Source organism: Coregonus clupeaformis, chromosome 15 (genome assembly GCF_020615455.1).
Source record: "Coregonus clupeaformis isolate EN_2021a chromosome 15, ASM2061545v1, whole genome shotgun sequence".
Taxonomy (NCBI): Eukaryota; Metazoa; Chordata; class Actinopteri; order Salmoniformes; family Salmonidae; genus Coregonus; species Coregonus clupeaformis.
The window spans coordinates 47,496,881-47,520,939 of NC_059206.1; the positions used below are offsets into that span (position 1 = coordinate 47,496,881).

Genomic DNA, 24,059 nt, shown 5'->3' on the forward strand with positions numbered 1-24,059 from the left:
GGATCATTGTCATGCTGAAAGACCCAGCCACATTTCATCTTCAATGCCCTTGCTGATGGAAGGAGGTTTTCACTCAAAATCTCATGATACATGGCCCCATTCATTCTTTCCTTTACACGGATCAGTCGTCCTGGTCCCTTTGCAGAAAAACAGCCCCAAAGCATGATGTTTCCACCCCCATGCTTCACAGTAGGTATGGTGTTCTTTGGATGCAACTCAGCATTCTTTGTCCTCCAAACACGACGAGTTGAGTTTTTACCAAAAAGTTATATTTTGGTTTCATCTGACTATATGACATTCTCCCAATCCTCTTCTGGATCATCCAAATGCACTCTAGCAAACTTCAGACGGGCCTGGACATGTACTGGCTTAAGCAGGGGGACACGTCTGGCACTGCAGGATTTGAGTCCCTGGCGGCGTAGTGTGTTACTGATGGTAGGCTTTGTTACTTTGGTCCCAGCTCTCTGCAGGTCATTCACTAGGTCCCCCCGTGTGGTTCTGGGATTTTTGCCGTTCTTGTGATCATTTTGACCCCACGGGGTGAGATCTTGCGTGGAGCCCCAGATCGAGGGAGATTATCAGTGGTCTTGTATGTCTTCCATTTCCTAATAATTGCTCCCACAGTTGATTTCTTCAAACCAAGCTGCTTACCTATTGCAGATTCAGTCTTCCCAGCCTGGTGCAGGTCTACAATTTTGTTTCTGGTGTCCTTTGACAGCTCTTTGGTCTTGGCCATAGTGGAGTTTGGAGTGTGACTGTTTGAGGTTGTGGACAGGTGTCTTTTATACTTATAACAAGTTCAAACAGGTGCCATTAATACAGGTAATGAGTGGAGGACAGAGGAGCCTCTTAAAGAAGAAGTTACAGGTCTGTGAGAGCCAGAAATCTTGCTTGTTTGTAGGTGACCAAATACTTATTTTCCACCATAATTTGCAAATAAATTCATTAAAAATCCTACAATGTGATTTTCTGGATTTTTTTTTTCTCAATTTGTCTGTCATAGTTGACGTGTACCTATGATGAAAATTACAGGCCTCTCTCATCTTTTTAAGTGGGAGAACTTGCACAATTGGTGGCTGACTAAATACTTTTTTCCCCCACTGTATATCATATTAGGACGAGCAATGTCGGAGTTCGGAGTATAAATACTGTGTGTGTGTGTGTGTGTGTGTGTGTGTGTGTGTGTGTGTGTGTGTGTGTGTGTGTGTGTGTGTGTGTGTGTGTGTGTGTGTGTATATACAGTGCATTCGGAAAGTATTCAGACCCCTTGACTTTTTCTACATTTTGCTAAGTTACAGCCTTATTCTAAAATGGATTAAATTAGTTTTCTTTCCCTCATAAATCGACACACAATACCCCATAATGACAAAGCAAAAACAGGTCTGTAGACATTTTTGCAAATGTATAAAAAATGGAAACTTAACATTCACATAAGTATTCAGACCTTTGTTGAAGCACCTTTGGCAGCGATTACAGCCTCAAGTCTTCTTGGGTATGACGCTACAAGCTTGGCACACCTGTATTCGGGGAGTTTCTCCCATTCCTCTCTGCAGATCCTCTCAAGCTCTGTCAGGTTGGATGGGGAGCGTTGCTGCACAGCTATTTTCAGGTCTCTCCAGAGATGTTTGACCGGGTTCAAGTCCGGGCTCTGGCTGGGCCACTAAAGGACATTTAGAGTCAGAGACACTCCTGTGTTGTCTTGGCTGTGTGCTTAGGGTCGTTGTGCTGTTGGAAGGTGAACGCTCTGGAGCAGGTTTTCATCAAGGATCTCTCTGTACTTTGCTCCGTTCATCTTTGCCTCAATCCTGACTAGTCTCCCTGCCGCTGAAAAACATCCCCACAGCATGATGCTGCCACCACCATGCTTCACCGTAGGGATGGTGCCAGGTTTCCTCCAGACGTGACGCTTGGCATTCAGGCCAAAGAGTTCAATCTTGGTTTCATCAGACCAGAGAATCTTGTTTCTCATGGTCTGAGAGTCTTTAGGTGCCTTTTGGCAAACTCCAAGCGGGCTGCCTTTTACTGAGGAGTGGCTTCCGTCTGGCCACTCTACCATAAAGGCCTGATTGGTGGAGTGCTGCAGAGATGGTTGTCCTTCTGGAAGGTTCTCCCATCTCCTCAGAGGAACTCTAGAGCTCTGTCAGCGTGAGCATCGGGTTCTTGGTCACCTCCCTGACCAAGGCCCTTCTCCCACGATTGCTCAGTTTGGCCGGGCAACCAGCTCTAGGAAGAGTCTTAGTGGTTCCAAACTTCTTCCATTTATGAGTGATGGAGGCCACTGTGTTCTTGGGGACCTTCAATGCTGCAGACATTTTTTGGTACCCTTCCCCAGATCTATGCCTCGACACAATCCTGTCTCGGAGCTCTACGGACAATTCCTTCGACCTCATGGCTTGGTTTTTGCTCTGACATGCACTGTCAACTGTGGGACCTTATATAGACAGGTGTGTGCCTTTCCAAATCATGTCCAATCAATTGAATTTACCACAGGTGGACTCCAATCAAGTTGTAGAAACATCTCAAGGATGATCAATGGAAAAAATGATGTACCTGAGCTCAATTTCGAGTCTCATAGCGAGTAAATAAGGTATTTCTGTTTTTTATTCTTTACAAATTTGCACAAAAAAAATTAAAACCTGTTTTCGCTTTGTCATTATGGGTGATTGTGTGTAGATTGCTGAGTATTTTTATTTATTTAATCCATTTTAGAATAAGGCTGTAAAGTAACAAAATGTGGAAAAAGTCAAGTGGTCTGAATACTTTCAGAAGGCGCTGTAGATTGAATATGTATCCAAATTGAAAGAGTGATTGGTGTCGTGAACAAGTAACTTTGTGAATTTGTTTGTTGTACTCAGTCAATTGAAAATGTGCTTAGAGTTTTGAAACATGAACCATCTGTTTTTGTGCTTGTGAAAATAGCACCAAAGTGATCAAAAATAAACAAAGAATAGAGAGACATTCAGGGGGGATGCATAAGAACCCTTTTTCATAAACAATAGGGGGGAAATGATTATACATTTTTCATAAATTGACTTGTGTCCATTGTCTATTACAATTTTTAAAAGCATTGCATAAACAGAGAGGGAGGGGCTATGTTTATGCGTGACGAACAGTGACTGTCGGGGAGTAATGTGGATGAGTTCAGAACTACACAGACAGACTGGCTGGTTTTCATTCAGGTTGAGTTTAATGGGAGAGAGTCCATATGCTGTATAGGAAATAAACCAGGTAATGGTAAAGGGAGGATATGTACAGTCTGTTGTGCTGTCTGCAGAAATAGAAAGTGATTCAGCCATTAATTTCCACTTCTCACTGTAGCACTGCACCATTATCAGGACTGGCAGACTGGGATGTGACGTTTAGGGAGGACAGTGCGGGAGAGAGGGGGCTATCAACAATAAAGAAACTGCTTAGTACTGATCTCTCTATCATCACTCCCAGAATAGAGGCAAGCTAATAAACAACCTATTTATGTGTTCATTTCACTACTTTTTGACTACTTGTTGGTTTGCCAGACATCCACCATTATCAGAGCCCCATAGATTCCATCTCTCAACCTAGGCAGGAAGTTGATTTGGGGTAACTGAGTGTACCTGCTGTATCTGCTACTCTGCCATTTCCTCCCAGACGAGCCGGACGGTCCTTTTGGCTGCTGTTGCCGTGGTTTCCATGCAGCTGTGCAACAGATATTGTATGCAGCTGTGTGGGGCAGGGCAGTGAGCTCTGTTTGTCTCCAGCAGACAGCCTTGGTGTAACTGAAACCCTGGACAATAAACAGATAGCAGCCTGAAGACATTTGGACACATAGCCGTTGTTGGAGGCCACATCAAGACATCAAGTGGTTTAAGTCAAGTCTCAGGCATATGTCTGGGTTTTTATTTCACTAAGATACTCAAGGCCAGCTTCTGATTCACTGATAGCCCAGTACATACATCTTTACTGTGAGGGCATTGTAAGGAGTAACACAAGAGGATCAGCTTGTCACCATTCCCAAGGTTATTTAAGCTATAGTCTATAACATCTCCCGCCTCCCATGGAAATATTAAATACACTATCTATACAAAAGTATGGACAACCCTTCACATTAGTGGATTTGGCTATTTAAGCCACAGCTGTTCTGACAGGTGTATAAAATCAAGCACACAGCCATGCAATCTCCATAGACAAACATTGGCAGTAGAATGGCCTTACTGAAGAGCTCAGTGACTTTCAAGGTGGTAGTGTCATAGGCAGTGGCGACCCGTCATTCAGGGCAGGTGGGGCATAGCCTGTTTTGAGCCCTACATTTTTAGCAAAAAAAAACATTGAGTTAATAAAGCCGCATACAAACATAGTCTCTTTTTTGCTTTATTGAGTAAGGCAGCTCCAAAATGCAGGTGTTTCAGCCTAGCTCAGTGCTTTCTGTGGTGGTGGGGCAGCCAGCGGAAAATACGGAGCGTAGGTGTAGGTAATGTTCTCTAGTTGCGCCGTGATTGGCTCAGTGTTCTGTCACTTATGGAGACACTACGTCACCGCCAAGTCTAAGGCTAGAAAATTCAAGCCCCTTGGGTGCTGCCATAGAGTTACATTAGAAGTGCCCATCCAAGAAGGCTCAAGGTCATTGGACACAGATAAAATGACCTCAAATCACATTATATCTACTGTAGCGTTGATTGCACTGATCATGTCAACATCATACTTTCAAAATCTTAGCTAGCAGTCATCATCATGAATCAAGTAGACAATCTACTGGCAAATCCTTTTCAAACCTTGTCAAATGAAGAGAAGTAATGAAGAGAAATTATAGATAAAACGTATCGGTGCTCATCGGCCATTGGACATAAACATTACACAACAAGTTGGAAATCGCAAATTCAACAATAAGTGGTTTGGAAGGAATCAGTGGCAAACTGCAAGCATTGCAAAGCAATCAATAGCCTGCTATTCAGTGGAGTGGATGTGTGGTCCCAGGTCTGGGATTAAGGGTCTCTTTTCCAAGCTTAAAATGATAAACATTCAACATGGGCCATGCTGTCAATGAAGTATGATTTGTGCCGAGTTCAAAACAACTTAACTCGGAACTGCAAAATCTGACTTCAGTGAGTGCAAGACAACTGGGAACTCAGGAAAAACGAGCTCCGACAGGGAAAATACGTTTTGAATGGTCATCCAACTCGGAATTGTAAATCCGGAACTCGGGCCTCTTTCTAGAGCTACGACCTGAAGAGCACTGATGTTATCATGATTCAACCTTGTTTTTTTCAGAGTTCCCAGTTATCTTGAAAGCACCATAAATCCAGAGAATGCCAGACTTTGATGACAACATTTGCCCACGAAGGACAGCCGCACCACCTTCCTGTTCAAGTGGGTCCAGCACAACAAGGTGAGTCCAAAAATGTCTTGTATGCTGCTGCATAAATGATGTAATATGCCAGGGAGATATGTATACTGTAGCTAAGAAAGTAATACTAAGTGTATGTTGTGTATTAAGCTGTTAGTAGCCCATGTGCCTCACCCTAATAAGTTGGTGTATTTTCCTCTCTTAATTTTGCCTACTGTTCTGATTTGGTGGTGCACATGTAGCCTATAACCTGTTTTAGAGAAATGTAATCATCGAATATTGTAAGAGCTTTCATTGTCTGCTTATATGCCCCCTTTATTTATCCTACGGTTCTGACTTGGTGTACAGGGAGAATACTGTAAGAACGACCCATGTTCTGAATTCTGTCGCTGTACATTTCAAAAGTGCTGAACAAATAGTTATATTGATTACGTCCGTCCTAGCTCGCTCATGAATGTCTTAATCGAAATTACAGATTGCCTCTTATTTGCTTGTCGTCCCCTTATGCCATAGTTTGTACATCTCAATTGTCAGTAGAAACCACATTTGTTTAAGCAAGTCAGCCATATCAGCTATGTTTTTTTAAAAGGCAGTAAATGAGACTGAATGAACTGTTTCGCTGCCAGACAAGGCTCCGCTGATAGCCAGGTGTAGCAGTGGTAAGGTGTTGGGACAGCTTTATGTAGGCCCTAACAGTTTGTGGGCACCGTTTGTCACCGTTATAGTGCAATTAATGAATTGTTTAGTATTGTGTTGTTGTGCAGTGGCTTTGCTGGCATGCATCCCACATATATATTTTTTTGCCCCACCAAGATTTACATGCTAAAATCGCCGCTGGTCATAGGATGCCACCATTCCAACAAGTCAGTTTGTCAAATTTCTGACCTGCTAGAGCTGCCCCGGTCAACTGTAAGTGCTGTTATTGTGAAGTGGAAACGTCTAGGCGCAACAATGGCTCAGCCATGAAGTGGTAGGCCACAAAAGCTCACAGAACGGGACCGGCGAGTGCTGTTGCGTGTAACGCGAAACAATCGTCTGTCCTCGGTTGCAACACTCCCTACCGAGTTTCAAACTGCCTCTGGAAGCAATGTCAGCACAATAACTGTTTGTAGGGAGCTTCATTAAAGAGGTTTCTATGGCCAAGCAGCCACACACAAGCCTAAGATCAACATGCGCAATGCTACAGCATACAATGACATTCTGGACGATTCTGTGCTTCCAACTTTATGGCAACAGTTTTGGGAAGGCCCTTTCCTGTTTCAGCATGACAATGAACCCGTGCACAAAGCGAGGTCTATACATAAATGATTTGTCGAGATCGATGTGGAAGAACTTGACTGGCCCTGACCTCAACCCCATCTAAAAACCTTTGGGATTAATGGGAACGGCGACTGCGAGCCAGGCCTAATCGCCCAACATCAGTTCCCGACCTCACTAATGCACTTGTGGCTGAGTGGAAGCAAGTCCCTGCAGCAATGTTCCAACATATAGTGGAAAGCCTTCCCAGAATAGTAGAGGCTGTTATAGCAGCAAAAGGGGGACCAACTCCATATTAATGGCCATGATTTTGGAATGAGATGTTTGACAAGCAGGTGTCCACATACTTTTGGTCATGTAGTGTATCTGTGTTGCTCTTATTAGCATGGGCGGTTCTCAGTTGTCAGAGGCTACTGCTCAGAACCAGGTAAAGAGAGAGGCTGATGAAAGGTCCTGCTGGTTCAGCCCGCTGCTTTATTGTTCTCTGTGTGAATCATGCAGTCCTGAATTAGATTTATGAGTCCTCCTGTGACAACGGCTCACTCCACATAATAAGGAAAATCCACTCAAATTCATACTGTGCTAGATGTGTAGGTTAAATGCTTTAATGCTCCGGTTGATAGTTATTGTAGCACATTACGTTCAGGCTCCATTCTCAAGCCCTCAATAATAGTGATTGTCATTTCTCAAGGTGCACTGGAGTTATGGTAATGATAGAGGGGTTCATGCAGCAATTAAAGGGGAATTACACTCAAGCATCGAAATGTGTTCATTTTCTTCAGACCTAAAAAAAATGGTCTTCTGATGTGATTTAAGCATTGACATGGACTCAGAACATCCAATTTCGTTGTTTCTCTATGAACAATTGTACTTTTAAGAGTGAAAAATATATAACTGAGAACATAATTTGGGAAAATATAAAAGAGAATTTTGGAAAACAAATCAGATTTTATAGGGCAACCCTTATAAATAAAAGCTAGAATATTTTTATTTGTCAAACGACAGTCAAGCATCGACCATCATGTCACCAGAATAAGACCCTAGATATTTATTGGAAAGCAGCATCAAGCTCCTCACCATGCACTTTCACCACCCTGTGAAGTTCATCATAACTTATTTCATCTGTAGCCTAATAAACTGCATGGTTTCCCGAGTCGTAGTGGGAGGACCACACACCATATCTCCAAGTTTACTTCGATATGGTGGTTATTATATCAATATCTGCGCATAAAGGCATTTCCAACACCTTTTTGCGTAAATACATTTTACTGACACAAAAAGATCCCACAATGTCGAACAAACAAATTATCTGTCGGCATTTATCAAATTGTACTGAAACTTCCTGTTTCCATCACAGCTGGCGTGATTTGTTTTTATACAGTATGACTTTACTCGCATAAAAACTGTGGATGGAAACGTGGTTACTATCCAAAGGGGATAGCTGCCTTCCATCAATATTAATGTACTGTAGTGCCTATATGTTACTAGAAATTATCTTATTTTTCTACTTATTTTCCTTATCATATGAGATTTGTACCTTATCCATATTAAAAACAAAAAACGATGTTTTACGTGAGAAGTTGTATTGGTCTGAAGCAGAAAAAGAAAGGAAATTCACATGAGCACCACAATGCCTACTCCACCCATGCTCTACCAAGGTTTTACAGCACACAGCTTTGACCTACTACAGTAGCTATGTTGGTCTATTGTACTTCAAACAAACATGTGTAGGCAGGTTGCTCAGGATTCAAACCTACTCAAACAGCCTAATTCATACTCTTAGAGGAGGTGCTCCCACAATAATGTGATTTGTACTGCATACAAGGTAGACTATTGGATTCTTCACACAACACATTTTATTCATTTAGCAGACGCTCTTATCCAGAGTGACTTACATTGAGTGCATACATTTTCATACTTTTATTTTCTCCATAGTGGTCGAACCCACAACCCTGGCATTGCAAGCGCCATGCTCTACCAACTGAGCCTCACATTTTTATTTCATAACATCAGTAGGTGCCCAACATAATAACAGGTGGTGGTGTGTTGGACACAGTCACTCATAGATATAATGAGCTAGCCTGTCTGCATTCCTGATTTATGTAACCGTTAGCTAGCTGTGTAATATTGCCATGAGCTCAGAACCACTTGTTTAGCAAACATGGTCCTGTTTTATCAATTGCTGTGCTGATCAATAGACAGTTCATTACCTCTGTCAAATGAATATGTAGCTTAAAGTTATATTTGTATTTCTTTTTGCAATGAAGATGGTGACAGTACAACAATACACATTTACAATATGCCTATATCTAAACATACATACAGCCTAAAATATATATATATATATATATATATAATTTTAATAGCAGGACACTGTAAAGTCCATTCCCCCTATAAAGCGTATGAATTAGGCTGTTTGAAATGGTTTGCCATTGAGCTCTCCGTTATTGACTGTGAAGCTGCAGATCTATGAATGAACCAGGGGGCATCTCTCTCTCTCACACGCTCTCTCTATCTTATTTTCTCTTTCTCTCTCTCGCTCTCTCTCTCTCTAGCAGATAACTGTTGCCATGGCAACTGGCCACCTGACTGTGTCTTTACCGATGGGGATTCCCCTATCAAAGGTTCCTCTAGGATTTTATTTTACAGCAGCAGTGGCAAAGGCAGTGGGGGGTTGGAGGTGCTCTTTGCTGGGGGGGCCCAGGGGGCATGCCCTCCCCGGGAGATGTTTTTGTTATAAAAAATACATTCTGCTCTAGAATGCATGAACATTCTAGTGCGCGCCACTGCACTGTAGGAAGAGGATGAGGAGCTCTCATTCACACCACTGCTCGCTCTGTTTGCTACAAAAACACCTTCTAACGTGTCACTCTGATCTTAAAGAGAGAGTGCAAGATTAGGCAATTAAGCACTTTTTCTACTTACCCAGAGTCAGATGAACTCATGGATACTATTGTTATGTCTCTGCGTGCAGTTAGAAATTGCGCTAATGCTAGTTAGCAACTTCCTTCGAACTGCATGCAGATATAAAAATGGTATCCATTAAGTTCATTTAACTCTGGGTAAGTAGAAAAAGGGCTTAAATTGCCAAAATCACGCACTATCGCTTTAAAAGCACATCTAAAAATAAAAATATAAAACGATAAATATTAAGCAACGATTTAGATTCATATAAAATGAACGATTTTAAGTAAATCTAGGGGAAACACTGCCTGTGCATATGGCTGTGCTTCCATTCTTATGTTGGATTAGCCCTATGAATGAAGTACTGTAGTCTACATATTCCTTGAATGTCTGTTTATCGATGTCTCTTTGCATCCATGCAATGTCCATTGGTGTATGTCTGTGTTTGTGCACTTGTGTGTGTTTGTGTGGAATGTCTCTGTTTGTGTTAGCGTCTGAGTGTGTGTTTGTGAGTTGAGTGAGAGGGATGCGGCTCTCTCCCATGAAACCCTGGGGAGGGGGATGATTCAGAAGTGAGTCAGAGCAGAGCAGCCCCCTGCCCCCCTGCCTCAGCTGATGAAGGGGGGATGGGGGAGGCTCCTTTACAGCTGCTCTGTCTGCAGTGCGGTGAAGGGCACAGAGACACAGGGACTTCTCATCATCACACAGGCTGATGACCCCTGAGCTGACTTTCTTTCCAAGAAAGTAAGACCCATAACATTTGGTGAAGAGGCACAGGATCAAGTCAGTCAATACTCTGGCCATAAGCCAAGCTTCTCTTTGCATGATGAATATTTCAGAAACTGCGTCCCAAATGGCACCCTGTTACCTATGTAGGGCACTGTCTTGGGAACAGGGTGCCATTTGGGACGCAGACAGAGCCTCTCCTGCTCTCCTTATCACCTGCCTCTTCACATCAATCCGCTCACTCTTTGAGGACCAACATCCTTCTTAGAGACTCTTCATCTGCATAAACCCTTTGAGACTACAATGTTTTTCATCAGCATACAGAGTACAGTAACCCTTAACACCTATAATCCAGGCTGGGGTTCTCTCCCTCTTGTCCTGATTGCTGTTGCACTCCTCTTCTGGCATCGTCGGGTTCAATTAATATAGGAGGAAGAGTAATGCCCCACCTCTTTTTAATGGTATCCTTTGCTCTCTTCCCGTCATTGGGTTCCTCTCCTCTTTCTCTCCTCTGCTTTCTCGTCTCTTCTCTCTGTCCTTGCCTCCTCAGTGGACATCAGATGGAGTGAACAAAGCGCTGGGTTTGTCAGCTCTGAGGCTGGATCAGCCCTCTAACCAGCACTAATGACTGTCCAGTCCTGTTATGAGATGTCATGCATGGACCACAACCCTGATCTCAGCAGTCAGGCAGGCAGGGTAATTTCACTACTAGAGCCCACTGACAATAGTACACCACTCAGACTGGAGTAAGAATGTGGAATCCCTCAAATGTGCTTTAGAAGGTCATTTCCACAAAATCCTGTAACTTGCCTGTTGGGACAGAGAAAGATATATAACTTGCAGCTGTGGAAACGTTATCTATTATATCGTACAGAGGAACTGGAGAGGTGGAGATGCTTGCCCTAGTGTGAAAATAAACTGGCCTGAAGAAGGATGACAGTGAGATGTCCTGCTGCAGCTCATTCACACCTGGCTAGTAGTAACTGACAATGTGTGCTGTGCAGGAAGAGAGAAGAGCGGACCCAAGAACACCATTCTCAATATAATATATCTAACATTCGATATGACGTTGATATGGCGATATATAATTTGACAGTAAAGTATTCTGCATGCATCTCACTTTTACTCATCTTATCACCGTAATCAGCACATAATTTAGATGGCAACACCTCTGTCTTGTGTATGAATAAACCAATTTGAACATTCCAATTCAGAGCTCAGAGGATTCAGAAGCTGCCCTCCCTCTTTGAGCACACAGTGAGTCAGAGAGCGGGTCACTGCTACAGATATTCATCATGGCATTGTTTCCTTTTGGAAAATTACATGTCTGATTTGACCATGGCTTTGAACCTTGGCCACCGTTGTGTAACGGGGATTGTGTCACCAGGTGCAGGAACCACATAATGTGCCTGTCTATGTAGCTATGTGAATGGACATATACACTACAGGTCGTCCTCCGGAAGCATAAACATACTGATATTCTAACTGAACAACCAGACATTCTAAAGGCTCAAACATTCTAAACAGTAGTCATTCTGGCAGACATTCTGACTGAACAATGACGGTTTTATACATTCAGTTATTGTTTGTGTAGGCTGTTTTCAACCTCTAATGCTCCCTGGAGACTGTGATATGCTTGACCCCTGAGGTGTATGATATGTCATTCATCTGCAGGTGTGACTCATAGCAGAGTACTGAACCCCGCCCTGCGCCATAGTGACTGACTGCATACTCACTGGTACACACTGATAGAGATGGGGAGGCAACACTTATGTCTTGTATGCCTGTGTGTCAGGTTGAGTGTAAAAAAGACTTACATCAATATACTGTATATATTTCCCTACACTCTGTGGCATCTAAAATACTGTCTGTTTGTTCAACGTGGTTTACATTATCACAGTTGCACAACTCCCAGGAAGCACAACAAAGGGGATGCATTAGAATAACAGTGTTGAAACTCACCACAGGATCTGATTATCCGGTCGGAAAACACAGCTCTGCTGGATTTTGGAAGCCAGCCACTCAGAACCTGCGCTTCATCTCTGTCCACTTAGTGCATTAGTCTACACTCCTGTCTCAGAGTAAGCCAATATGTTTCCTCTCACTCTGCTTCCTTCCTGTAATACTAGTGGAGAAAGAGAGCTGAAGTATATCAAAAACTTGTTAGTTAATATGTGTGGTGCAGAGACGAGTAGGTTCCTGCTGTCAGCTCCACTGCTACTCTATCACTACCGCCCATAGACAGGTTAGAAAGAATTAAGGTAGGTAGCTAGATATAGAAAAATATACTCTGAATAAAGACTATATGTACATATACTTTGACAACATAACATGATGTCAATAAAATGGATTTGTGAATATCTACAAACCACTGTTGTGTATTAAATTAACTCACTGGATAGTTTATTAGGTACACACACCTAGTACCGGGTCGGATCCCCCTTTGCCTCCAGAACAGCCTGAATTCTTCAAGGCATTCTACAAGGTGTCGGAAACGTTCCAACAGGGATGTTGGTCCATGCTGACGCGATGGCATCACGCAGTTGCTGCAGATTGGACGATGGTATATTCATGCTGTGAACAGCCCGTTCCAAATCATCCCAAAGGTGCTCTATTGCATTGAGGTATGGGGACTGCGCAGGCCACTCAAGTAAACTGAACTCGCTGTCATGTTCCAGGCAATGTTTTTCCACTCAATTGTCTAGTCCACTGGAGCACACGATCTTCTTGTTTTTGGATTGATGAGTTGTGTGTTCCGAAATGCCGTTCTGCACACCACTGTTGTACTGCACCGTTCTTTGTCTATTTGTGGCCCACATGTTATTTGCACGATTCTTGCCAATCTCCTTTGACCTCTCCCATCAACGAGCTGTTTTCGCCCATAGGACTCCCGCTGACTGGATGTTTTTTGTTTGTCGCACCGTTCTCGGTAAACCCTAGACACTGTCGTGCGTGAAAAGCCCAGGAGGGCGGCCGTTTCTGAGGTACTGGATCTGGCGCACCTGCAACCGACGATCATACCACACTCGTTTTGCCCATTCTAACGTTCAATCGAACAGTAACTGAATGCCTGTCTGCCTGCTTTATATAGCAAGCCACAGCCACGTGACTCACTTTCTGTAGGAGTGAACAATTTTCGTGAACGGGGTGGTGTACCTAATATACTGTCCGGAGAGTGTATATCACTGTTTACATAGAAATCCATAGTAGACAGTCTCTAGATGCATAGTCCTAAAGGCAGTGATAGCAGTCTTCTGTTGGCTCCCTGATGCTGCTGACTCAATCACCAGGGTCGTCACCCCACATCTCTGCACCATGGCAGGATGTGATAGCTACAAGCCACAGCGCCCAAGGTCTCGGCTTTAGTCATATAAGGAGAGAGAAATTAAACAGAGTGGTAAGAGAAGACTGTGAAGTAATGATTGGTTATGCTGTGCTTTGTTGTCTGTCTTAGAAACGCAGGACAGGAGTATCTCCTCTGCAGCCTAGGCAACGGCCCCAGGAACTGCATCGAAGTCCAGCTCAACAAAGTCTTTCTCAAGGTTACCCCTCTCATTTACTCTCCTCTTATCGCTCTTATTCCTTTCAGTATCAGCGAGATACACTTATCATTTATCTTTTTGCTGCATCAAGTATGGATTTAACATGATGCTACCGATCTCCCTTAAATGTAAATAGTATTTGGTCTCTGTAAATGTCCAACATTACTACAATGTGCCCTACAAAGAGAATAGGGTGCCATTTGGGCTGCATACACTTCTGTCTGTCCAGGTGAGGAACAGGACAGGTGTGCTGCTGCCATGACGACAGTAAGGTGGGCGGGGATCCGCTTCCTGTTGCCGGTGGCTATGACAACGGGTGTACCAGTAGTCTATATCCGGTGGTTTTGATGGGCAGGAGCCAGGAGTCATAGCGTCTGGTCACCAGAGCGCTCGCTGCTTATCAGTCTATGGCACAGAGATGTGAGACGGGCCCTGTTGACAGGGATATTGATGTCTAATGTTTGCTGTTCACAGTCAGGGTCGGCCGGTGGTAGTGACACAGGATGTCCAGTCATTACACTCTAAAAATATCACCAACACGGCAACGATTGTTTTAACAACAGCAGCTGCTTAAGCCCCCGCAGATCAGATCAGATCCTCTGTGAGGCAGTGAGGGAGGCTGGGTTTCTGCCATGCCTTGGCTGTGTCCCAAATGGCGCCTATTTGCTTTATAGCTTTCTACTTTTGACCAGGGCTCATAAGGCTCTGGTCAAAAGTAGTGCACTATAGGGAATAAGATGCCATTTAGGAGTGTCTATACTGAGCTCTCTGATGCCCACTGATAGACATGGCTCTGGGAGATTGCCATCCACTCAGCAGGGAGTATGACTCACTCTCTATTGCTTTTCATCCAAGAGAACCAGTTACTGTCAGTCATATAGACGGTAGGTACCGCAGTACTTCATTCAGCCCATCATTCACCCTGGGAATTGCAGATTTTCAGAACTATGCGGTAATACGAGACCCCCAAGGCCTAGAATCATGACAGGAGGAGCTGGTGTATGCTTACGGACGTCATCAACTTCCATAAATAATCATCCATTTCCAGTTTAGTGATTTTATGATTTAGTGCATGTGGACGGACAGGGCTGTTGTGAGGGATGACTCAATCCTGATCCTGATAATGGAAGAGCTGATGCTGAAGTATACTAACACTGCCTCCTGCATACAGATGTGCTGGCTGACAAAGGCTGCCTTACGGCTGCTATAAGAACTGTTTAGCTCGCTTAGCTGTTTTGTTTGTAGGAATGGAATGCACTCATTGCTCAATTGTGGTGTAGGTAGGCCTATAGTGAAAATATAGGTATCAAGCTCATTATATATGAGATATTGTGTCTGTCTGGGTAACTGATCATTGATGAAAGAGTGAGAGCATAAAGCATATCTTTGAGACGGGTACCATGGCAACAGACAGACAGTGGTTTGAGAGGATGAGCTGTACTGAGTACTGTCTGTTTTATCAAAACAGCCATTTTACCTAGCTCAGGTCAAAACCTCAAAGCAATGTTGATGTTTTTTAAGAGTAAGACACTCCGCTGGGCACACCACGTCATTTCAACATGGATAATTGGGTCATATTTGTTTTAGAGGTTGATCAATGAGATTGCAAACTATATTCACCCACTCAAAAAGACATCCAAAAGTTTGTTGAATTTCGAATGTGTTATCATTATGCTTTCAACCATCTAGAAGCAGAACCAAATTCCAATTGAAAAACAATGTCAGATATTTTGTTTAATTATACAATAGATTAATGTGTTATCACTGTGCTTTATCTAATAGCAAAACCAAATGACCTGGGGCCTCATTTATCAACCGTGCATACATTTCTTACAAAATTCTGGCGTACATGGAGATTCTAGGATTTGCGTTGGCCACAAATTATTGGGATTTATCAAACTGTAGCACGCAAAATATATGCATGTTTTCATTGATAAATCAGAGCCATATTATATTTGTGCAGCCCAGCCTGGAAAACACCCTCCATTCACCTTTTATGGTAACAAAAACACCCTCTGCTGTATGATTTGATGATGTTGGAACTGGGCCACGGTAGTTCCTAAAAGAAAGCGCAATGGCAAATTTGATCACATTTCTGTTGAGGTGTGGGCAGAATGTTGCAGTGACTTTTCCAAACTAAAAATGCATGCCGCCTATCGAGTGCCAAACACTGGCCACGCATTCTGGAAAATTTATTGTCCTTTCAAATAATTTAAAAGTAAACGCTACAGTGCACACTTCTATACAAAATACAAATTGTTGTTCAATATTTTGTTTATCAATACATGATTGTGTTTCTATCTCCTGCCTTGGTATAGGCTCTGAAATTAAATAGGCTAGGCTATGATGTCGCGCTCCTAAACTAGAGATATCCATTTTTTGGCATGGGCTGCATCTCAATCCACCTCATCCGCCAATGCCGGCCTTCCGCATCTGCAGTGGAAGGTGGCCCAGCTACAACGGTGTTTGTCAGACCATGAGATCCCGAAAATCGCTCTTCTCACGAAACGGCTGTAGAGTCCGAACGGTTTGGCCCCTCTAACTAATTTGACCCCTCTATGGAAAGGTGAGGCTCTCACGAACACCTACATGTCGGTTGTTTTGCTCACAAGACTCGCTTGAACGTAGCCCAGTACCAGTTTAAAAAAATGATGGAAGTATATAATGAAGTGGTTTAGTGCCTAAAAAAGGGGGTTAAACGTGTCAAGAAAAATACAAATAGTTTCCTGATCTTTCTTACATCTCTCAGATTTACATTTACATTTACGTCATTTAGCAGACGCTCTTATCCAGAGCAACTTACAAATTGGTCCATTCACCTTATAGCCAGTGGGATAACCACTTTACAATATGTATTATTATTATTTATTTTATTTATTTATTTATTTATTTTTTTTGGGGGGGGGGGTATCCTATCCCAGGCTACCAATCTAAATTATTTACTTTCGCGCATGCTTGGCTATTGAATGAGCGATTGATAAATGGTAGCCTACTATTTGTTGTGTAGCGGGAATCATTTAAACCAGTTATGTCAGAAAATGGCAGACATGTCCTGCAATATGATTATGAGTTAGGCCTGTATAATGAAAGTAAAATAAACGTATTAGACGACATGCTGCTATGCGATCTCCTTACCAATGGCAAATGCATCTGTTTTAATGTTTTTTATTAGCCTACCATTATTATAATTCCTGTGCGTCAAACACCCCCATTTCCCCCAAATGAACAATAAGCCTATTTGCTTGCAATACAGTTGATCAACATTCTAGAAGTTGTGTTCAGGCAGGGTTTGAGATTTGTGTGGAGATACGCACACTATTCATTCAATTTCAAAATGGATAAATACCAACCTTTGTGGGAAAACTGGCGCACGCACGCAAGGTTTAGAATATTTTTTGGGATAAATGAAGCCCCTGGATTGCAGTTAAGACTACAATAAAAGTGATCGTTGCCGTTTGAGATTCTGTGCAGATTATTAAAATTGTGAAGATCTCCACAGACCTGCGACGACCTATACATGCTACCTTGAACATGCACGCTTTATATGACTACATAAGAAGACATTTATAGTTACAGTAACCTCAAAATTTGGCCATGGATGTGTTACTCATTTTAAGGTGAATGTTACATTAGTTTGTAAGAGCCTAAAGTTAAGGCTGTTTAATGTATTACAAAAGTTATATTGAATTTTGTTTGGTTGGATAGTTCCATCTGTGTCACTGACTTAGTCTGGCTTCAATTCCAGTTTGTCTACACATTAATAATTGATATCCATCTTAACTAAAAATCAAAGTTAAAGAATATGACTAAATCAAATCAAACTTTAAATGCACTTTAATTTAGTCCTATTCCTTAACTTTGATTTTTAGTTGAGATGGAGACGTGAATCCAACATATCAATGATTAATTTGTAGACAAACTGGAATTAAAGCCAGACTAAGTCAGTGGGACAGATGGAACTATCCACGTAGAAAATGCATCTTCTTCAAATCAAATCAAATCAAATTGTATTTGTCTCATGTGCCGAATACAACAGGTTCATTCACCTTACCGTGAAATGCTTACTTACAAGCCTTTAATCAACAGTGCAGTTCAAGAAACAGAGTTAAGAAAATATTTGCTAAATAAACTAAAGCAAAAAATAAAATAAAAAGTAACACAATATGATTACATAACAATACGAGGCTATATACAAGGGGTACTGGTACCGAGTCAATGTGCAGGGGTACAGTTTAGTCTAGGTTATTTGTACATGTAGATAGGGGTAAAGTGACTATGCATAGAAAATAAACAGCGAGTAGCAGCAGTGTAAAAACAAAGGGGGGGGGGGGTGTCAATGTAAATAGTCCGGGTGGCCATTTGATTAATTGTTCAGCAGTCTTATGGCTTGGGGGTAGAAGCTGTTAAGGAGCCTTTTGGACCTAGACTTGGCGCTCTGGTACCGCTTGCCGTGCGGTAGCAGAGAGAACAGTCTATGACTTGGGTGACTGGAGTCTTTGACAATTTTTTGGGCCTTCCTCTGACACCTGGATGGCAAGAAGCTTGGCCCCAGTGATGCTACCTTCTGTAGCGCCTTACGGTCGGATGCCGAGCAGTTGCCATACCAGGCGGTGATGCAACTGGTCAGGATGCTCTCGATGGTGCAGCTGTATAACTTTTTGAGGATCTGGGGACCCATGCCAAGTCTTTTCAGTCTCCTGAGGGGGGGAAATGTGTTGTTGTGCCCTCTTCACGACTGTCTTGGTGTGTTTGGACCATGATAGTTTGTTGGTGATGTGGACACCAAGGAACTTGAAACTCTCGACCCGCTCCACTACAGCCCTGTCGATGTTAATGGGGACCTGTTCGGCCCTCCTTTTCCTGTAGTCCACGATCATCTCCTTTGTCTTGCTCACATTGAGGGAGAGGTTGTAAAATGTAAAATGTAAAAATTTTGTTGTCCTGGCACCACACTGCCAGGTCTCTGACCTCCTCCCTTTAGGCTGTTTCATCGTTGTCGGTGATCAGGCCTACCACTGTTGTGTCGTCAGCAAACTTAATGATGGTGTTGGAGTCGTGCTTGGCCACGCAGTCGTGGGTGAACAGGGAGTACAGGAGGGGACTAAGCACGCACCCCTGAGGGGCCACGGTGTTGAGGATCAGCGTGGCAGATGTTGTTGCCTACCCTTACCACCTGGGGGGCGGCCCGTCAGGAAGTCCAGGATCCAGTTGCAGAGGGACGTGTTTAGTCCCAGGGTCCTTAGCTTAGTGATGAGCTTTGTGGGCACTATGGTGTTGAACGCTGAGCTGTAGTCAATGAACAACATTCTCACATAGGTGTTCCTTTTGTCCCGGTGGGAAAGAGCAGTGTGGAGTGCGATTGAGATTGCGTCATCTGTGGATCTGTTGGGGCGGTATGCAAATTTGAGTGGGTCTAGGGTTTCCGGGAAGATGGTGTTGATGTGAGCCATGACCAGCCTTTCAAAGCACTTCATGGCTACCGACGTGAGCGCTACGGGGCGGTAGACATTTAGGCAGGTTACCTTCGCATTCTTGGACACAGGGACTATGGTTGATATTTGGTTGTGTTGACAACCAAACACAATTCAATATCACTAAATATCATTACTTTTGAAATCAACCAAGCTTGAAACCCTAGGCCTATATACTGTCTATTTTTAGTTGAACCCTGGGTTGAATTGAAACAACGGCGGTGGATGACTTTGCAAATGCTATATATTTTGAAGATCTGATGTTGTTTTAAAGGTATAAATTCAACATATTTTAAACAGAATTTGTCTATGTTGAAATTTGGTTACCATGATGACATGATCCTGTGGTTGAACTTTCACCCTCAAAATAACAGTTTACGGTTGATAACTTTTTTCTAATCCAATATATTTTCCACGTAGATTCCACGTCACAATACTTTGACAAACTGCATTGAAACAACATTGATTCAACCAGTTGATTCAACAAGCTTGGCACACCTGTATTTGGGGAGTTTCTCCCATTCTTCTCTGCAGATCCTCTCAAGCTCTGTCAGGTTGGATGGGGAGCGTCGCTGCACAACTATTTTCAGGTCTCTCCAGAGATGTTCGATCGGGTTCAGGTCCGGGCTCTGGCTGAGCGGCCAGCTCTAGGAAGAGTGGTTCCCAACTTCTTCCATTTAAGAATGATGGAGGCCACTGTGTTCTTAGGGATCTTCAATGCTGCAGACATTTTTTGTACCCTTCTCCAGATCTGTGCCTCGACACAATCCTGTCTCGGAGCTCTACAGACAATTCCTTCGTCTTCATGGCTTGGTTTATATAGACAGGTGTGTGCCTTTCCAAATCATGTCCAATCAATTGAATTTACCACAGGTGGACTCCAGTCATGTTGTAGAAACATCTCAATGATGATCAATGGAAACAGAATGCACCTGAGCTCAATTTCGAGTTTCATAGCAAAGGGCCTGAATACTTATGTAAATAAGGTATTTCTGTTTTAAATTTTTTATGAATTTATAAACATGTCTACAAACCTGTTTTCGCTTTGTCATTATGGGGTATTTTGTGTAGATTGATGAGGGAAAAAAGCAATTTAATCCATTTTAGAATAAGGCTATAACATAACAAAATGTGGAGAAAGTCAAGGGGTCTGAATACTTTCCGAATGCACTGTATATAGGCTCCTAAGTGTCCATTGCGGTACTTGAGGCAAGATTCACAACTCTTACATTTAGATCCTAGGTGATTGTGAATTGTAAAGAAGTGTATCCTATCTCATCATGCCAGGGCTGCTAGCTAGCTGCAGTGGGCAGTGACGTTAACATTTAACCCAGACATACCCATTCTGAGGAGCGGAGGCGGGCTCAGTCATGGAACAGATGATGTTTGGCTTAGTGAAATCTACCGTGCCCAGACCCCCAAACCCAGGTCACCCCTGAGGGGACAGTCCATTTGTCATCCTCCTTTACACGTGGCAGCCTCCACACACACATATATCAGCAGGGCTTTCTCTCTACAGCAGAACTAAGAACACTACTACTGTAGTGATTAACCAACATTTCGGTTAGTTGTTTAAAAACCAAAAAATAATTGATGATTATTTGAATTCCATTCCGCTTTTTTTTCTTCTGTGAGCTCAATGCACAGTTTCTACAGAGATAAGTCAGATCAAGCCCGAAACGTTGTGATGTAGTAGGGAGTTGTAGTTTCCAACAAACAGGCCAATATTCTACATAGTTTAGCGCAGAAAACGTGGTAATTAACTACAATTACAATAATCCATTGCGCGCCTACTTGTCCGGTCTGTGTGCGGCAGACAAGGAGAAGGAGAGAAGAGACAGAAGACGGATGATCGAGAGGAATAGAGAGCAGTTGCTTCGTGAGGTATCTCTACCTGAAAATACATGATCTAAGTGATTTATAGTTGGTATTCAGAAGTCATAAAAGTATACCTTATTTACTTTGAAGAACTACTAAAATAGTGATTTTGTCCGACAGCATAGGCAGCAGCTCTGTAGATGAGATGATGACTTGGAATGAAATAATGAAGTCATTAAATAAAGCAAATGTAATATGCACAATTGAAATATTTTATTAAAGTAAAAGTAATGTGAAAAAAATAATAAGCAGTAATGGGCAATCACTACCATCATGGGACTTTTATTAATTGTTTTATTCTGTGTTGTTACAGCATTCAACCCACATAATGTGTAGTGCATTTAATGTTTTCATAATCGAAAACCTCTAAAAGCACAATTTGCTCAGCACTATTCTATAGGACCATGAGTTGTATGAGAGGTGACAAGATGTGAGTTTCAGAGTCATGGATCTACTCTGAGTGTTGATTTATATCTAAGTAAAGCAAATTATATATTTCCCTTTAAGCACAAAGGAATATATTAAGAGAAGAGAAATGGGGTGTCCTTCAAAAGCTGTCAATTAGTGTATTGCATGGAACCCCTTTTTAGCTTTTTAAATCACATGCATTGGAATAGCTCCTTGGAATCCCTCCAAAACATGCGCTATGTATCTTTGTGATTTATTACCTGGCCCATCCCAACTGCAGCAGTGTTCTCAGTGGTCATTACTGAGGCACCATCACTAGAGAGGTAGCTGGCTGTTTCTGTCTTGGCCAGGCTAGTGATTGGGATTTGTGTGACCAGAGGGGAGACTCTGGTGAGCAGTAGGATGTAGGTCAGAAGCTATGAGTCATCTTCCCCCTTCCCTCCCCTTACCGCCCCTGGCTAAGGCACTCACTCAGAAGGAAAGAGAGGAGGGGCAAGGACGACCTGTCATTCATGTACTGTTAGCATCTAACTGGTCTTGTCATAGATCCTGCAGTGGACGAAAAGGACACTAGACACCATATGTGACCCACCACCTCGATTCGGTCTTATGTAGCAAAATCTTAAATGGTGTTTTTTACATTGGATAAAAGTAGAGACTCAAAGCTAGAAAATGGTATATCATACATTGCAGTTGAGGAACAATGGGAAAGTAATTCTGCTTTGAAAGGTGATAAACTTTTGAGAAAATGGCCCCTTGAATATTTTGGTACACCTATTGGAGAGCTCTTCTTTGTCTACACAATTCAGCATCGCTCACACCCTCTTAAGCCTTAGCCCCACCCATCTCTTTAGGGAATCACATGTGAGGCCATCTGCTAAACAGAGTGAGATAAACAATGAACCATAATCCCAACCAATACTACTAGCAATACAAACTGATTGTCATTGCTAGCCACCATACATGAATCTGCACATAGCTAAAGCTAACCAACTAGGTTCAATGTTAGCTAGCTAGCTAACATTAGGCTATAACTAACAATGCAAATGGAGATATAAATAATACTACTACACAGATCATACACATAATGTTAGCTTGCAAGCCAGCCAGCTACTGTTACCTAGCTAACAGTACACTTTAACTTGCAATGAAAACCACTTTTTGACAAAATTAGAAACGTATAATATCTGAAAATGTAGCTAGACTCTTACATGTATACATGGATGAACACTTCTCCCTTTCTGTCATTGATGCCATGGTTGCCCTTAGTTTGAAGATGTAATCCAGAGACAGGTGTTTTATACAACAGCTTTCTGTGTTCTCTTTTCGACTCCCTCCGCATTTGCAATCATACTCTGCTTTCACCGGGCATTCCACTGATTTCAAAACTCGTTCAACTTCTTCTGTGAAAACAACACTGTTGATCACCATTTCTTCCCCATCACTGTCATCAGAAGACTCTAGAATGTCTGGTTCAATGAAAATGTTTTTACCTAAATCAGGGATTTACTCATCGTCTGATTCATTTTCAGAGTCAGAGAGAGTCAGCATGGCACGATCGTCCTCCAGAAAGTAGTCCATCACAACTTTTTGGCACTGATCTTTGTCAATAGCGCCTAGCAGTAGAAACTCTTTTACAGTTCTCCATGATATCTTTCAAACAAGCCGCAGTAGCAAGGATTATGTACACATACTGAACAGCTCATGTTATAGACAGAAGCATGCTACATGGCAGACCAATCCAAACTCATCTCTCGTATGTCCAGCCCATCCATTAGCTCAGCCAATCATGGCTAGCGGGAAGGTTCCAGTCTTTTTCCGTGGCTAAACCAACTAGGCTCGTAATTTAACAATGTTATTTGTATTTTCAGATGGCATACAATTTAAGGCACATGAAAGTTCACATGTTCCAGAAGGCATTTTGCCAAAAAATGCATAAAAAAACAACAACAATGTTTATGTTTCAAATGCCTCTCCTGTGAAGTAGTACGCCTAGCTTCTTGAAACGGGTCACATATTTGGACCTCAGTAGCCAGATTGGCAAGAGTGATAGTTTATGTAGCCTAATGTGTTGTGTCTTAAAAGGACTTCTCTATTGTCTCTAGAGGGACATCTGTCTCTGTATTTCCATTTCAGGCAGCGTGTGGGTACCTGCTCCAGCACTATGACTGGGACCAGAGCCTCTCCTCATAGGCCCTCCAGTATAAATGGCTGCCTGTGTCCTGGCTCACTGGTGAGCTTCACTGGGCTGGAGCTCGAGAGCAGTGCCTCAGACCTGCCTGTTACACCCTAAAGACCAGAGCATGGACACTGAGAGGCAGGCGGATTAGATCAGGAGAGGCCTCTCTGTAGCAGTGGCCCTCAAGGTCCCTCAAGGACCCCAGTATGTACGGGCCTTAGTCAGTACCAGTTACTCAATTCTCAGTTACTGATCTTTAAAGACGATATCGATGTTGATATGGATCACTGTTCACATGTTGATACTGTAGATTGTCCAGAACAGGACTGACAACAGTGACAGTGTCATATCTCTGTTGTTGATGTTAACTGCTG

The 24,059-nt window shown here is 42.6% G+C and overlaps 1 long non-coding RNA gene across 1 annotated transcript; it reads left to right on the plus strand.

The window, feature by feature from the left end:
* The first annotated feature begins 5,321 nt into the window (after positions 1-5,321).
* LOC121583233 lies at positions 5,322-23,740 on the plus strand. Its single transcript, XR_006003468.1, has 3 exons — positions 5,322-5,362; positions 13,662-13,749; positions 23,643-23,740. It is a non-coding gene; the product is annotated as an uncharacterized LOC121583233 (long non-coding RNA).
* Positions 23,741-24,059: the final 319 nt, after the last annotated feature.